Source organism: Mercurialis annua, linkage group LG1-X (genome assembly GCF_937616625.2).
Source record: "Mercurialis annua linkage group LG1-X, ddMerAnnu1.2, whole genome shotgun sequence".
Lineage (NCBI taxonomy): Eukaryota > Viridiplantae > Streptophyta > Magnoliopsida > Malpighiales > Euphorbiaceae > Mercurialis > Mercurialis annua.
Genome location: NC_065570.1, coordinates 34,687,834 through 34,698,559, shown reverse-complemented (window position 1 = coordinate 34,698,559; position 10,726 = coordinate 34,687,834).

Sequence of the window (10,726 nt, the reverse complement as noted above, 5' to 3'; positions counted from 1 at the left end):
TTAATTGTTTTAATTGATTTTTGATTTTAATTTACGAAATTGGTTTCGACTTATTAATTAGCGATTTAAATAATATGATTATTTATAATTTGGAATTACTTTGGACAATAATATTTTTAATTTAGATTTAATATTAATCTTATTATAATATAAATGATTTTATATTTGATTATTTATTTTGACTATATTAAATGGGAATTGGGGATTTCATTTTTATTTGAAAGTTTATCAAATTAATAATATTATTTTTAAAACCTAAAAATAATATTTGAGTTATTTAAATTAAATTAATAATTATTATTTAATTGTTAATTTGAGATTTTAGGCTTAGCGTGCCAACGTGATTAAATTATATTTTATCTTTTGGATTTCGTTATATAATTTGACAAATTGAAACGATGATTATTTTATAATCTAAATTAATATAATTACTCGGATAATTATATTTGATTTTAAATATCTTTTTGGTATGTCATTTTGGCTAAATTACAATTTAGCCCTTAAACGTTTTTAAAACTTATTCGATTAAGTTTTTGATTGTAACTTGGGTTACTTGAAATTAAAGCTGTTGGGTTCCGTTTTAAATATTTATTTATTATTTTATCAAAGTTTATTCTATAATTATAAACTATGCTTTATAATTGGACATGATTATGTTTATTTTAATAAGGTGATTTTTTTTGGAATTATAAACTCTGGTTTATATTTTGATAAAATATTTTGGGTCGGGTTAGACTTGGGTCACCCGACATGTGAGGTAATTTGGTAGTTATTGGTAACTCGGCTAACCCAATATTTGAGGAAATGGATTTAAGTTATTATTTATTTATTATTTAAGTAATATTTTTCAGAACGGATTTTAAAGCGGAAACCCAATAGACTTGGCTTATTTATTTATTTGAGTATTGTGTTACTCGATGTGGTTCATTTTGACTCGGGTCATTACGTGATTAATTGTTCATTCTATTCTGGCTACGTTTATGCTTAACTCGGTATTTTGCTAATCCCATGTGGTGTCTAGTATTCTTAGAGTTAGGAGTTGAATGGATTTTAACATATATATTGTTTTAGACCCGTCGACTGCTCGTGCTTCGGAGTCTATGCAGGGTTAGCTATTTGCTGAGATTCACGTGGATAAGCAAACAGTGAGTTTGTAATGCTATTTACCGTTTTATTAAGTACCGCATCTATTTTAGTATTATATATGTTTTTGAACTATTTTAAGCGATTATGGATCTGGATTGAAACGAGCTACTTGATAGGCTTGTATCGAGACTGTGTGCACCGGTAAGTACTCTGGGATCGGCAGACTAATGTCTTACTTACACTCGTATATGACGAGGATTTATTCCCGTCCACTCTCAGTTTATCAATATGCTATGTCATACTTACGCTGAGATCATTTCAATATTGTAATTCGATAATCATATTATTATTAGTATTAAATGTTTTGATTTAGGGGTTTTAAACTTAATAATGTAAATAGTATTGCGATGTCACGACCCAATTTTATGAATCGTAACCGGCACTAGGGTATGGGTATGGTCGTACCAAAACCCATAGCAAGTCTCGCGGAAAACTATTAAACATATAAACCTGTAGAAACTTTGCTCGGGGACAACCGAGACTCCAACCTAAGTCTAGCAATTTATATTACAGTTCTAATATAAATAACTTAAATATCTGAAATGCTCAACAACATGCCTTAAATATACTAATAAAATATAATCCAGAGTGAACATGCCAATAATAAACAATCGGACAAACCGACAATCCCAATGTGCAATAACCAAAGTAACTAATAAACTAATTCTACGGCGGTCTAAGAGTTAGAAAACAATGACTAGTTTAAATAACATAAAACCTCCGAGGAATCAAAAGAATCGGAATGGACCAGCTTTCAAATCATAAACCTGGAAAATTTGGGAAAACAACGGGGTCAGATATACTGAGATGAGTTCGCAATACTATTTACATTTATTAAGTTTAAAACCCTGAAATCAAACATTTTATACTAATATAATATGATTATGGAAAACAATATTCAAATGATCCCAGCGTAAGTATGACATAGCATACTGATAAACCCAGAGTGGACGGGAACATATCCTCGTCATATACCAGCGTAAGCAAGACATTAGTCTGCCGATCCTAGAGTACTTACCGGTGCACACAGTCTCGATACAAGGCTATCGAGTAACTCGTTTCAATCCAGATCCATAATCGCTTAAAAACGGTTCAAAAGCATTTATAGTACTAAAATAAATTGCGGTACTTAATAAAGCGGTAAATAGCACTACAAACTCACTGCTTGCTTATCCACGTGAATCTTGGCAAACAGCTAACCCTGCGTAGACTCCGAAGCACGAGTAGTCGACGGGTCTAACATAATATATAAGTTAAAATTCATTCAACCTCTAACTCTAAGAATACTAGACACCACAAAGGACTAGCACAATACCAAGTCTCGCATAATCATAGCTAAAGCAAAAAGAACAATTGATTACATAATGACCCGATTCAAAATACGAACCACATCGAGTACCGCAATACTCAATAAATAGATAAGACAAGTCTATTGGGTTTCCGCTTTAAAATCCGTTCTTGAAAATATTACGTAAATAATAAGTAAATAATAACTTAAATCCATTTCCTCAAATATTGGGTTAGCCGAGTTACCATTAACTACCAAACTACCTCACATGTCGGGTGACCCAAGTCTAACCCGACCCAAAATATTTTATAAAAATATAAACCAGAGTTTATAATTCCCAAAAATCACTTTAATGAAATAAATATAATTATATCCAATTATAAACCATAGTTTATAATTATAGAATCAACTTGATAAAATAATAAATCAATATTTAAAAACGGAACCCAATAACTTTAACTTCAAGTAACCCAAGTTACAATTAAAAACTTAGTCAAATAAATTTAAAAATAAATAAATTAAAAGCTAAATTGTAATTTAGCCAAATTGGCACGCTAAGTCAATAATTCCAAAACTATAATTACCCGAGTAATTATAAGATTATAGATTATAAATATAAATATCGTTTTTAAATTTAAATTATCAAAAATGATATAATGAAAGTTTCTAACAAATATTATTTTCGTATTTCAAAATAATGTTATCAGTAACAATTTAGAAAATTAAACAATATCAAAAGGTACGGTTTCAATTGATATTTAACCAATTCAATAAACTTTGATTAATAAATCAATCATTAAGCCTATGACAAAAATAAAATAATAGTTGCCCAAAACAATAAGGACATAGTCCAGGATAATTGAATCAATAACCAAAATGGCCACACATAATCGAAATCACCATTCTCGCCAATGTCAACTAATTAATAAGAATTCAAATGGCCAAAAGAACAAATACATTCTCAGAGTAAACAACAATAATCATCAATTAAAATTAAGTAATAAATGGCCATCAACCATGAACAGGGACAACAACAACAATTTAAACAATATGCAAAATTCCCGCCAATGACAATCCTTCATGAACATGATTCCAATACTGACAGCAGCAAGCACAATCCTCCAAATCTCACAATTTCATTACTAAACTCAAACAATCCTTAATTAACGAAAACATGTATTATCAATGTTATTAAGTAAGAAGATGGCAACCAAAGACCATGCATGTACAGGAGCCTTAACAATGGCGGGGTACGACAAATCCAAATAGAAACCGAGCCGCATCAGTTAGGTCAAAACAAAAAAGAGATTCAAGGTATAGCAATCATCAACTAATAGGAACAAACAGTAGTAATCATTGCCTAAAAACAGCGGCAGAACATGAATCACAAGGCGATGAACCGACGACACAAAAACGAAAGGATTCCTACGTACCAAATTCGATTCCAACACGTAGGGATTAACGAGGGAGTCAAGTATAGATGAATAATCGAAGAGAATATTAGATTATAGCTAAAACAAACAAGATATGGATCAAGAACGATATTAACGATATCGAAACGAATCAATCAAAGTAATGATAGAAACTTATCTAACTGAATCGCCAAGAAGATGAATGAAGATTGTAATAAGGATGGTAGTGTTTCTGAGATTAGTTTAGGGTAATGAGTCGGCTAGGGTTTTGTCTAATAATTAGGGTTTCAACGAATAAAAAAAAGAAGAAGAAAAAGGGATGAAAGAAGTGCAGCACGCTGCTATTGAAAAACAAGAACAAGAGTAGGCCAAATGTGCATGGGCTTCATGATATTCATGGGCCAAAATTATAAACTTAATAACTCATAAACACTTATATAGAAACAAGGTGCATGGGCCAAAATCAAAGAAAAAAATTAATCAACAGAAACATGGGCCAACCAATTAATTTATTCAAACCACGAAACAAACCATGAACTCGAAGCGACTCGAAATTGTAATCGGAAACTCATCGGAAAAAAAAAAACACCAAAAAATATACGGGGTATTACATTCTCTCCAGCTTATTAAAAATTCGTCCTCGAATTTACCACAAAACCACAATAGTAAAAATCACTTATAACACGTATAAAATCACATGTAACCCGAAAACAAACGGAGCAATGCGTACCCAACGGAACGAAAGAAACAACTACGCATAACACTTTCTGATTCCAAAAATCACTTATGACAAGGTGACAACTCAACGAAATAAAAACCGCATAAATCAACTTAAGCAAAATAAAGTTGCAGTCTAAAAAGATTAAACCAATCTCTTACCCAAAGGTAATGCTACCACAATGAAAACTGAGGAGAGGCAAATGGAACGAAACATAATTTCTCCGAAAAAAATATATTAAAAACATATGGGTGTGTTACATTCGCCCCAACCTAGAGGAATACGACCTCAAATTTTAAACTGATTTGAAACTCGAAAGATCACCAGACGCATTCGCAAAAATTTTCGAGTTCAACAATCTGGTACCTCAAACGACTATCTAAACACCACGTGAGAACGAATTAAAAATTTATTTTTCAATCGCGAAATAACCAATACGCTGTACGAGGAAGAAGATTTCAAAAGAACTAGCTCCAGTCTCCAAGACTACCAAGTAACACCACAATTGTAGAAACAATCTTAAAATTCAAATCATAATCTTACTAAGCCAAACTCCAATGCTACAAACTGAAATATACAGACACTCTCACTGGAAATAATCTTACATTGCTTAACGCATACACACTATATCACTTATAGTGGTCACAACACCAAACACGTCACATGAGAAAACACTTAACAACAATTCAAAATGTCATCATGATCAAATACGCTCTCACAAAATAACGGTTGAAAACTAACACCATTAAAATTATCTCGGATCCACCAACTAAGATCAACTCGATATTACCATCAATGTTTCGAACCCAGTCGTAAGAAGCACAACAATTTCTAAGAAATACATAATTTAAACTCCTGACAATAAATTTTTCCATCCTTAATTTTTTTTTCCGATCACTATAATCTCGAATCCTATAGAAGATCATATAGATCAACTCGTAATTTAATCAGATTATTGTTTATGCCCAAAACAAAATTTTTCTTAGAAAAACTCTTTCCGTAAATACAAATATATAGTAACACTGTCTGCCTTTAATTTGAAATCACTAGCACCTCAAGTTTAATTTCATTTTCAATGAAATAACTAACCGGTTGAAAAATCTTCTAGTTTTTTTTAAATGAATCAACATAATAAAGCACTCTCAATTTGAAATTACCACTGAACTTTCCTTTCAAAATAAATTCACGATTTTTCTAAAATCGTTCATTTAGAAAAATTTAAAATCCATTTTTAAATCAAAACTGACAGAGTTTCATCACTTCTCAAAAAGTTAAAATTTCACAAATATGAATTTTTTTATTTACGAAAAATTTCCATATCGGTATCAAAACTTTTTGTACAGAAATCGAAAGGATTCGTACGTACCAAATTCGATTCCAACACGTAGGGATTAATGAGGGAGTCAAGTATAGATGAATAATCGAAGAGAATATTAGATTATAGCTAAAACAAACAAGATATGGATCAAGAACGATATTAACGATATCAAAACGAATCAATCAAAGTAATGATAGAAACTTATCTAACTGAATCGCCAAGAAGATGAATGAAGATTGTAATAAGGATGGTAGTGTTTCTGAGATTTGTTTATGGTAATGAGTCGGCTAGGGTTTTGTCTAATAATTAGGGTTTCAACGAATAAAAAAAAAAGAAGAAGAAAAAGGGATGAAAGAAGTGCAGTATGCTGCTATTGAAAAACAAGAACAAGAGTAGGCCAAATGTGCATGGGCTTCATGATATTCATGGGCCAAAATTATAAACTTAATAACTCATAAACACTTGTATAGAAACAAGGTACATGGGCCAAAATCAAAGAAAAAAATTAATCAACAGAAACATGGGCCAACCAATTAATTTATTCAAACCACGAAACAAACCATGAACTCGAAGCGACTCGAAATTGTAATCGGAAACTCATCGGAAAAAAAAACACCGAAAAATATACAGGGTATTACATTCTCTCCAGCTTATTAAAAATTCGTCCTCGAATTTACCACAAAACCACAATAGTAAAAATCACTTATAACACGTATAAAATCACATGTAACCCGAAAACAAACGGAGCAATGCGTACCCAACGGAACGAAAGAAACAACTACGCATAACACTTTCTGATTCCAAAAATCACTTATGACAAGGTGACAACTCAACGAAATAAAAACTGCATAAATCAACTTAAGCAAAATAAAGTTGCAGTCTAAAAAGATTAAACCAATCTCTTACCCAAAGGTAATGCTACCACAATGACAACTGAGGAGAGGCAAATAGAACGAAACATAATTTATCCAAAAAAAATACATTAAAAATATATGGGTGTGTTACATTCGCCCCAACCTAGAGGAATACGACCTCAAATTTAAAACTGATTTAAAACTCGAAAAATCACCAGACGCATTCGCAAAAATTTCTGAGTTCAACAATCTGGTACCTCAAACGACTCTCTAAACACCACGTGAGAACGAATTAAAAATTTATTTTTCAATCGCGAAATAACCAATACGCTGTACGAGGAAGAAGATTTCAAAAGAACTAGCTCCAGTCTCCAAGACTACCAAGTAACACCACAATTGTAGAAACAATCTTAAAATTCAAATCATAATCTTACTAAGCCAAACTCCAATGCTACAAACTGAAATATACAGACACTCTCACTGGAAATAATCTTACATTGCTTAACGCATACACACTATATCACTTATAGTGGTCACAACACCAAACACCTCACATGAGTTAACAACAATTCAAAATGTCATCGTGATCAAATACGCTCTCACAAAATAACGGTTGAAAACTAACACCATTAAAATCATCTCGGATCCACCAACTAAGATCAACTCGATATTACCATCAACGTTTCGAACCCAGTCGTAAGAAGCACACCAATTTCTAAGAAATAAATAATTTAAACTCCTGACAACAAATTTTTCCATCCTTAATTTTTTCTGATCACTATAATCTCGAATCCTACAGAAGATCATATAGATCAACTCGTAATTTAATCAGATTATTGGTTATGCCCAAAACAAAAATTTTCTTAGAAAAACGTTTTCCGTAAATACAAATATATAGTAACACTGTCTGCCTTTAATTTGAAATCACTAGCACCTCAAGTTTAATTTCATTTTCAATGAAATAATTAACCGGTTGAAAAATCATCTAGTTTTTTTTAAACGAATCAACATAATAAAGCACTCTCAATTTGAAATTACCACTGAACTTTCCTTTCAAAATAAATTCACGATTTTTCTAAAATCGTTCATTTAGAAAAATTTAAAATCCGTTTTTAAATCAAAACTGACAGAGTTTCATCACTTCTCAAAAAGTTAAAATTTCACAAATATGAATTCTTTATTTACGAAAAATTTTCATATCGGTATCAAAACGTTTTGTACAGAAATCGAATCTGTAAAAGAAAAATTTCTCTTAATTTTTTTCAGTGTAAATAGACATGCAGAGCATAACCAATTTCCTTAAATCAAAAATCCTCAAAAGCATACTCTAAGATGACACAATTTTTTAATCTGAACTCAAATTTTTCCGCACTTAGCACAACTAATCCTCGAGTACAACCTTATAACCATAGCCCTTATTTAACAAATATTGATACTCCAACAAAATTGAATAAATCATTTCAAAGCAACTTCTCCTTAATCACCACCGTCATCACAGAGTATTTGTCTAGTTTCTAACCAAATAAAAATTTCAAAACCGTTTGAATTTTAATAAAATTTTAAACACCATTTTCACAATATAACTCGCGAGTTTATAACAAAACATTTTTCTTGAAAAGTCTTACTGATAAAATTCATTTTACATAATTGTGCGTCAGGGTGATGGCAGCTCTCATCCCCAAAGAGTTGCATTCAACCCTAATTATTTAATGTCGTGATGAATGTACTAAATGCAGGTATCAATTATTTATTTCTCTTTTAGTTAGTGATCATACTCAATGTTCAATGCAATTTTCTATTCGTGGCATTTCAAATGCATGTTCATGACATGTCTGGGCACAATTACGTGATAAAAATATTTCAATTTCTTTAACAAGTTAACATTTGAAATCAATTTTTCTTTGGAACATTTTCTAGACATTACACTCTGTGAGACGTGCACTCATCCATTTTGACATATTTGCCCATCTCTATTATCCTAGTCCACCAACTTGCATAGTCATTAACGAAATAACTCAAAATCAACAGTGAAACTAAAATTTACCTAACAGCGAATTTCCCCCTCAAATTTTCCAAAGGCAACAAACAACACGACCGCGTTCACAGCTCTACTATCAGTTTTGGTGTCTCACCGATCTGCCTAAAGAAAACACCAGTGTATTACTACGTTGATCTACCTCGATTCACAGATTCCATATCTAATTCTAGAATGCTAACAGCCAAAAATTTCGATACAACAAATCGTCACAAACCAGCCCGACCTAGAAACAGATAATGTTCAAAATTCCACGCACGAGACAAACACTCACGAGAAGAATTATTCCACCGGTGGTGAGTAATATAACTCAAATCGCCTTCCTCTGACAAGGACAGATTTTTGAAATTTGGATCATCAAACAGCTCTTGAGAATCGCTCCTCAAATTTATTGGGGTTTTGCTAGGGTTACTTTGTTTTTTAATCCAATAAAAAAGTTACATGTGGCTTGATTTTTTTAAAAGGAACTTGTTGACCTGTTTAATATGTTTTGTATAGATAAATAATTTATTTAGATCACTCATTTTTCATATAAGATTTATTTATATTCTTAAATTTATTTTTAATAGTACAAAAGTTTAAATAAGTATATAATATAAAATTAAAATTTATGTAAGATGTTATCATAAATTATAATTTTATCATGCCATAAAATTAAAATCTTACATATAATGTCAAAAACATTATTTGCAAAATATAATCTAAATATTTATGTTAAAAAAATTAATTTGTTTTTTATATTTAAATTCGATCGTCAAAAATTCCGGAAATATTATAACTTAGCTCATTTTAATAATTTTTATATAGATTAAACATTAAATAATAAAATCTAAAACATTGGCTAACAAGTTAGGAAAAAATTAAATTTACGTGAAATATGTCCCAGTTTACATGAAATATGCTCCAATTTACGTGAAATATACCATAATTTCTGTGAAGTTGATTTATGAGCAAAAAATTACAAATAACTCAATGTTTTGTCAAAAAAACATTTTTAATCCGTTTTTCATATTTCAATCCGATCGTGAAAAATTGCTGAAATATTACAAACTTAGCTCTTTCTAATAATTTTTATGGAGTTAAAGCATTTAATAATGAAATTTTAAAGTTTGGGTAACGAATTAGAAAACAATTCAAATTTACGTGAAATATTCCTTAATTTACGTGAAATCTGCCCTGATTTACGTGAAATATGCCCCAATTTACGTGCAATGTGCTATAATTTCCGTGAAGTCGATTTATGAGCAAAGAATCAGAAAGAACTCAATGATTTGTAATGCGTTTTTTATATTTCAATATGATCGAAAAGCAATGTGACAACTTAGACTTCGGGTAACTAAATAGGAAGTTTTTAAGTTTACGTGAAAAGTGCCCATATTACGTGAAACATGCCTATTTTTACGCGCAATATGCCTATTTTTACGCGCATTTGATATTTCGCCAAAAACAACTCATGGTCTCGAATGAATCATGAGAAATAGCGGGAATTTTGTAAATAAAATAATTTTAATGATTTTTAAATAGTTAAAACATTCAATAATAAACATCTTAGACTTCGGATAACTAAATAGGAAGTTTTAAAGTTTACATGAAAAGTGCACATATTTACGTGGAATATGTCTATTTTTACGCGAAATATGCCTATCTTTACGCGAATTTGTTTTTTCGCCTAAAAAAACTCACGGTTCCTAATAATTCATGAGCAATAGTGGAAATATTATTAAATAAAATCATTTTAATGATTTTTAAATATTTAAAACATTCAATAATAAAACATTTTATGCCTTTTTTTTACGCGAAATAAACCTAATTTTACGCGAATTTGATTTTTTGTCTAAAATAACTCACGGTCTCTAACAAATATTTTAGACTCCGGGTAACTAAATAGGAAATTTTTTAGTTTACGTGAAAAGTGCCCATATTTACGTGAAACATGCCTATTTTTACGCGCAATA